At 43.4% G+C, this 5,497-nt stretch overlaps 1 protein-coding gene across 3 annotated transcripts in view; it reads left to right on the top strand.

Moving 5' to 3' along the window:
- Golga7 (golgin A7) overlaps window positions 1-2,450 on the top strand; it is a 15,962-nt gene extending 13,512 nt beyond the window's left edge. For 2 of the 3 annotated variants that reach the window (XM_021218951.1, XM_029532127.1), the window contains exon 5: window positions 1,153-2,435. The gene's annotated coding sequence lies outside the window, so the exon portion shown is untranslated. Of the gene's footprint in view, window positions 1-1,152 lie in introns of all 3 variants that reach the window. The other variant, XM_021218950.1, reaches the window with a different exon arrangement.
- The last annotated feature ends 3,047 nt before the right edge of the window (window positions 2,451-5,497 follow it).

Raw genomic sequence — 5,497 nt, 5'->3', positions numbered from 1 at the left:
CCTGCCTCTGCCTCCCAAGTGCTGGCTTGCGTCACCACTGCCCAGCCTCTGTGGCTTTCTTAAGAACCCGTTTTGTTCTAGTTCAGGTGTCGCCTACAGTTTTGAAGCTAGAGGTCTCAATAATGACCACCATGTGTTTTATTTCCTTTTCATCTTCATTTTGAACACAAAGCATTAGCTGTCCATACATTTCTCATTTTCTCATTTCTCAATTTTCAAACTGATATTTCTCACATGAGGCACTGGGAACCGGCTTTTGTTAAGTGCCACTGGGATAAGTTTATCATTTCTAGCTGCAGTGACAGGACACAGCCATTTGTAGCTAGCTGCTTTGTGCTGCTTTAATGAGATGTTTTTCTGAGGTGGTGTAAAGTTGTGAGCAATTATACCACAGAGCCTAATGTATCTATCCTAAGTTAACAATGAAAATTTGAAATGAGAAAGCTTTGCGTTTGGAACTTGTAGATAGTATCATGACTGCAAATATTTTTGTTCAGTACAGTGTAGTTTTCAGAGTTTTATGTTGCTCACTTCCAGGATCCACTGTTGGGGATGATTATAAACTAGAACTTACTCAATTTGACCTTTTTAAAAAGTCTACGAGGTGTCTGTAGGTTGCAGTTTTATTAAAGGGGAGTTAGCATGAAATCAGAAACCATGGGGAGGCTATTAGTAGAACTTTAAGCAAAAGCTGTGTGCCCTTTTCTAATATTGTGCATCCATATTAGACATATATGTGTTCTCTCTAAGACTGTCTATGATAAAGATGAAGTAGGGGCTGGAGCAATGACCGGCTGCCCCTCCCGAGGGGACATGGAGCGTCCCCATGGCTGGAGCCCTCTCCTGGCCTCCACAGGCATTGCATGCAGGTGGTACACAGATACAGGCAGGCAAAACACTGGTATGCATAAAATAAAGGTTAAAAAGAAATGAAATACACTTGCTGTCACAGTAAAGTCAGTGGTGACAGCAGTAGCTGCATTTGTTAGCACTTGGGGGCCAGCACGTTCTAAGTGACCAATCATCAGAGACCTACTAAACAGTCGGCATCAGCACAGCTCATCATTTGTAACACGTCTTAGAGGGTTGGGCTAGGTCGGGTTTGTTTTGTTTTTTGGCCTCTCTAAAGTGTGTGCTTTTCCCTTCTTACAGGTCCTGCCTCCAGCTGGGACCTTCATCTATCCACTGGCCAATGGCAGAGTGTCCCTACCTCCTCTCCAGAGCGTTATTCTCTTGTCTCTGCTGCCAGAGCCACGGTGCCACACCTGGAGTGACTGCTTGTCACTCAGCATCCACTTTGTCTCCCAATTGTGTAGGACTCTGTGATCTTTTGATTTGTTTCCAAGAAAATAAAGGAAGCAATTATCTTTTTAAAATTCAAAGCCATTTAAAACACAGACAGTTGGTCAGCCCAAGACAGAGTCATTTTCTTACCCAACACCAGTGTCACTGGTCTCCTTGTCCCTTGGGTCAGTTTCCTAGGTGGCTTTATGACCCCACAAGTCATGTCTTAGCTCAGTTCCCCCCCCAGATTAGTCACAGGCTTTGAGGGGGTGTGTGCCTGTGGTCCGGCTGATCCGCCCGAGTCCCCAAGCTACCAGCCTTGACGTGCTTCAGATCTTCAGATTGATTTCTCCTGTTATCTCAGAGGCTCCTTGAGAGAATAATATATGTTACTTGTTTTAGTATTGCAGTTATTATTAAAACAGTATTTAATGCAATTCCGGTTGTTTCTTTGAGAGCATTTCTGCTGATGTGCATTACCTCAAGACGTTGGGGAGATGTTGTGTGTGTTGCTTGTTCATTCCACAGATAAGTAAGCACAATGAGCAGACCCTCAGCCATCAGACCGCCCGCCGCAGCTCTGCCCTGTGTAAGGAGCAAGGGTCCCAGACACCTAACTCTAGTTTTGTTACAAATATAACTTAGGAGAAAAAATTGGTAGAAATAATAGACTGTATGTTGCTGATTTGTAACCTACTTATAAACTCTGATTCATAGCCGCCTCACATACAGTATTCAGGGCACAGAAATCTTTTGATTGACTCAAGTAAGTTTTGGCTTCCGTGTAACTTGCAAGTTAAAGTTAATTTTTCCAGCTCTTCTTTATCTCTATACTCTCTTAGTATCGGAATTTCTTATGTTCTTTCTTTTAGGAATTTGAGAGGACTGTGTTTGGGAGAAGTTAAGAAACATAAGGAATGAAGCAGTTGGACTTAGAGACACTGTAGGTGCTAATACTGGATCTATTCTTTCAGATTGAATTTGTTTTCTGGGCCTTGTAGTTACTCCATAAACCTTAGATCTGTGTAATAATTTAATTGTATGACCCTCGTTTGTTCCTTTAAAGCCTATTCTAGTCTGTCTGCCTTTCAAACTTGTTGCAATAATGTCGCCGAAATATTAACACATTAGTAAAACTTTTCTTAAATAAACCCTCTCTTGTCTTAGTTGATGTGATTTGATAAAGGAAATAGTCTGGCATCTTATTTGGAAGACAATATTGGAATAACTGATAAAGCATATCAAAGTATTTTTATTTTTTTTAGTGTGTGTGTATGCATGCTGTGTGGGTGTGCACATACATGACGTGGAGGTCAGAGTCAGGTCTCTCCTTCCACCATGAGGACGTCAGGGGTCAAACACAAATCATCAAGTTTGGTGGCAGGAGACTTTACCTGGTAGCCATCTTATCCACCCTTACTTAATATGAATAGATAGTTTTCATTAGAAAAGTTATCAGAATTACTACTGTATCTTGGATCATCTGATGACTTTTAAAAAATAAGGTAGATATTTATCAAGAATACAAAATGGAACTGGTGAGGTGACTCTGAGGATAAACAGACTTACCACCACGCCCAACCCCTCAGTTCATTCCCCCAGACCCACTTGATGGAAAAAGAGAACCAGCTCCCGCAAGTTGTAATGTGGCTCCTACACATACATGAGGCAGGTTCGTGCATACAAGTTTTAATGTGGTCCCTACACATACATGAGGCAGGTGTGCGCACACAAGTTGTGATGTGGCCCCTACACATATATGAGGCAGGTGTACGCACACAAGTTGTGATGTGGCCCCTACACATACATGAGGCAGGTGTGCGCACACAAGTTGTGATGTGGCCCTTACATATACATGAGGCAGGTGCGCTCACATAATTATTTTTTAAAAAAATACAAAATACTGTGTATTCTGACATTCTACTGTGAGCTTATTTCTCATAGATTTTCAATCGTCTTTCTCTCGTATGTGTAGTCATACATTCTCCAATGTGCAAAACTTAGAAGAAATGTAAGAGTAGCTGGTTGGTGGTAGCGTCTGCGCATGTCTTTAATCACAGTACTTGGGAGGCAGAGGCAGGTGGATTTTTGAGTTTGAAGTCAGCCTGGTCTACAGAGTGAGTTCTAGGACAATGAGAAGTACAGAGAGAAATCCTGACTTGGAAAACCAAAAAGGAGAAAGAGAAAGAAAAGAAGAAGAGGAGGAGGAGGAGGAGGAGGAGGACCAAAAAGAAGGAGGAAGAGAAAGAAAAGAGGAGGGGGAAAGGGGAAGGGAGGAAGAAAGAAAGAAAAGAAAGAGAAAAGTGTAAAGGTAGAAAATACCCAATTCACAGTGTTTGCCCTTAGCCAAGATGAGGTTCTGGACTGCCCAGCTCCTGGGATACTCAAGGTGGGGTTTCCTGGGCCTGACAAGGTGGTGCAGAGTAAAGGTGTTTGCCACCAAGCCTGAGACCCTGAACTTGATCCCCAGGGCTCACACGTAGAAGACAGCTGAGTTCCAGCACTCAGTGCTCTGCTCTGACCATCCCTACCCATGCCTGGTAAACAGATGGTGAGACAGGTCGCACTTACGCCTGTTAGGTTCCATCTCTACCTCAGGTTCCTCAGTGGAAGTCTGCTGACGACCAAGGTGGCCTGTAGGGAACTGGGAGTATAGCTTAGTGCTTGCCAGCCATACATGAGATCCCAGGTTCAATCCCTCCCTGCAAAAAGGCTCTGGATTTCATGGTTGAACTGGACTCAAGTGGTCCTTGTGCCTCAGCTGGGACCGGCGAACAAGCACGAGCTACCATGCCCAGGGTTTGGTTTGGTTTGCTTTGCTTTGCTTTGCTTTGGTTTGGTTTGGTTCTAATTACTACGTAATGTGATCCTAGCAATCTACTTAGCTTTGTGCTAATGTTACCTTCTGACATGAGAGTGAACTCCAAACCTTCAGATTCTAGCTCAGGTATGACTCCAGTAGAGCGCTTAGCATGTCTGCGGACTGGCACAGAAAAATAATAAAATCTTCAGGTTCATAAGTCACCTTGGTTTTTTAAGAATTTTCTGAAATTGGGTGTGGTTAGGCACCCCTGGGATAGGAGGGAGGGTCTTGAGTTTAAGGGCAGACTGCTACAGAGTGAGACATTTGGGGACTGTCACTTAGAGTTGGCAAAGAGGGGCCCTAAGAAACGATACATCGGGGGCTAGAGAGATGGCTCAATGGTTAAGAGCACTGACTGCTCTTCTGAAGGCCCTGAGTTCAAATCCCAGCAACCACATGGTGGTTCACAACCATCCCTAATGAGATCTGACACCCTCTTCTGGTGTGTCTGAAGACAGCTACAGTGTACTTACATATAACAATAAATAAATCTTTAAAAAAGAAAAGAAAGAAATTATATATCAACTGCTATCCTATGGTTCTTGATCATGCATGTGTTCTCTAACCTCATTTCAGACTAGTTCATAGGCAAGATGTGAGCAAAATTCATACACAAAATGTCTTGGTGACTAATCTGGCATCTCCCAAATGCCCAGGAACTTACTCAGACTGCAAACGTGCAACGGCTTTCCAGTGAAGGATTAGCATGTACAGCTCACCCAGTCTCATATGCTCCAGTTCCTGCTTGCATGGATGTTTGAAGGAGCGTATTTGAAAACCACCACTAGTGGAAAGCATCACACCTGAGCTTTGGATGTGTCAGACAGGCTCTCTGTCCTGGCCTATGCTCTACTCCCTGTATTTGTAATATGTGGCTTTTTTATTTCGTATATGTTTGAAAATGTCTAGGTAATGCTCCCATGAAACAACTTGTATGTTGGGTATGGTGGCTAATTCCGATAGAACTCTGTGAGTTCAAGGCCATCCAGGACAACATAGTTAGATTAGGAGGGATTGTGGAGGCAGGCTGTACTGCAAACCACCTTGTGTGTGTCTGTAAATTGCCTTGTCCACAGTGACCACCGCCCCTAGAAATGTTAAAGACAATGAGGGAGAGGAAAAGAAAGGGAAGGAGAAGTGTGGGGGCAGTAACTTTCCTGGCTTACAAGTTAAGTGAAAGTGTTGAAGGTAAGGCTGAATTACTTTCTGTAAAAGTCAAAGACAAACCCCCCTTGTCTTAGTCAGAGTTTCTATTCCTGCACAAACGCCATGACCAAGAAGCAGTTTGGGGAGGAAAGGGTTTATTTGGCTTACATTTCCAGACTGCTGTTGATCACCAAAGGATGCAGG

This window comes from Mus pahari, chromosome 19, assembly GCF_900095145.1.
Source record: "Mus pahari chromosome 19, PAHARI_EIJ_v1.1, whole genome shotgun sequence".
NCBI classification, from domain to species: Eukaryota; Metazoa; Chordata; class Mammalia; order Rodentia; family Muridae; genus Mus; species Mus pahari.
This window is presented reverse-complemented; position numbering and strand designations above follow the sequence as displayed.